Consider the following 2202-nt stretch of genomic DNA (forward strand, 5'->3'; position numbering starts at 1 on the left):
ACCTGATGCAGTACCTAAAGAATGGCCGGTTGCTAATGGGGTTGCGCTCACCTCGGATGAGATTGAAAACCTTGAGAAATTTGGTTTTAATCTTGAAAGGTAAGGCAGTTAAATTTATTGGTACCATCTCCAAGTAGAAGCAAGGTAAAATAAACTTGGCTCAAACACTTGAGTATGAGATTCTCTCCACAAAGTACATCATTGCGTTTGCAAAGGAGTACATAGTCAAAACAAAAGGTGGAGAGTACATAATCTTGTTGTAGAGTAACTAATAGAGCAACAATAGTATGCATAGCATTTTTAGTTTACTTTAGAAAATATAGTGTAAAGCATATACCTAAAATATTTAATATATAATAAAATATTCCTCATTCTAAGGGTTATAATTTCTTGCTGTTAAACTTTTCTATAATTCATTTTTATCAAGATTTAATTCTAATATTCTTGGGGGATGGGGAGGGGGGACAGCTTCCTATTAGGTGTGTCTATCTTTATTTTACATTTGGCTTAGGTCTAAGCTTAAGATTCATACCATGTTAGCTAGTGGAGTATTTATATCCTTGCGCTAGACCATTAATATGTTGAAATAGTGCTTTAGCTTTGTTTTACATGTCAAGAGTTGTTCCATACTTTTATTTTTTTGTTCATTAGGCATATGCTTAGGAGTTTGATTCTATCATTTTGTTTAGTGGCCTAAAGCCCTAAAACTTAGGTGTTGCCCTTAGCACACATATCTCAAAAGTTAGGTCTGTTCCATTGCTATCCTATAGTAATTAAAAGGTGAAAATCATATATGCTATAGATATAAAGATGATTTTGTCTTAAGTATATGCTAGAAGATAAAGAAGATTTTATCTTGAAGCATATGCTAAAAGATAACCATGCAAAGTAGAAGAGGATCCATATCAAAAGGTGGTAATATACCCATACAAACAATAATTTGATAGATATAAAGGAATTCAAAGTGCTCAACCATATGTTGTGTGGCATCAGAATTAATAATAAGAGTAAAAAACAACTAATAGTTAATAAAGCACCAGTAACATGAGTATGATTGTGTTGAAAATCCATAGTTAAAAATAAAATAGGAGAAGATGAGTCATCAATAGTAGCATATGTCTATTGTTGTTATCCATTAGAACTAGTAGCAATATAAGCTTCAGAGACTTGCCATGGATGAGGAATAAAATGAGAAATTGAATAAGTATTATTTAGATGTTGACAAAAAAATTAGGAAATACGGCCAAAACGATTCTAAATATATAGTAGGGATAGTGGGTAAGTTGGGCGTGGTTGACCAACCTAAAACATTATCTAACTTCTTATTAGGTATGTTCATTTTTGTTTTACGTTTGGCTTAAGTTTAAGCCCAAACTTTGTACTATATTAGCTGGTGGAATATTTTTATGTTACTATTATGCTAAAATAGTCTTTTAGCTCCATTTTATGTGATAGTCTTGATATTGGAATGCTAAAAGCTCTATTCCTTATTCCTTATTTGTTCTTATTCCTTTGTTCATTAGCTTTATATATACTCAAGAGTTTTATTCATCCTTTTATTTATTCACTCTTATTCCTTTGTTCATTGGTTATATATATATTCAAGAGTTTTGTTCATCCCTTTGTTTAGTGGCCAAGGCCCTAAAACTTAGGTGCCACTCTATTGCCATTAGCACACACACACACACACACAGATATATACATATATATATATACATATATATATATATATATATATATATATATATATATATATATATATATATATATATATATATATATATATATATATATATATATATATATATATATATATATATATATATATATATATATATATATATATATATATATATATATATATATATATATATATATATATATATATATATATATATATATATATATATATATATATATATATATATATATATATATATATATATATATATATATATATATATATATATATATATATATATATATATATATATATATACATATACATATATACACATACACATATATATACTTATACATATACATATACATATATACATATATATACATATACATATATACATATATATACATACACATATATATACATAGGCATATACATATACATATACATATACATATATATACATATGGATATACATATATATACATACACATATATATACATATAGCATATACATA

The sequence above is a fragment of the Selaginella moellendorffii genome, unplaced genomic scaffold (assembly GCF_000143415.4).
Source record: "Selaginella moellendorffii unplaced genomic scaffold, v1.0 SELMOscaffold_166, whole genome shotgun sequence".
NCBI lineage: Eukaryota > Viridiplantae > Streptophyta > Lycopodiopsida > Selaginellales > Selaginellaceae > Selaginella > Selaginella moellendorffii.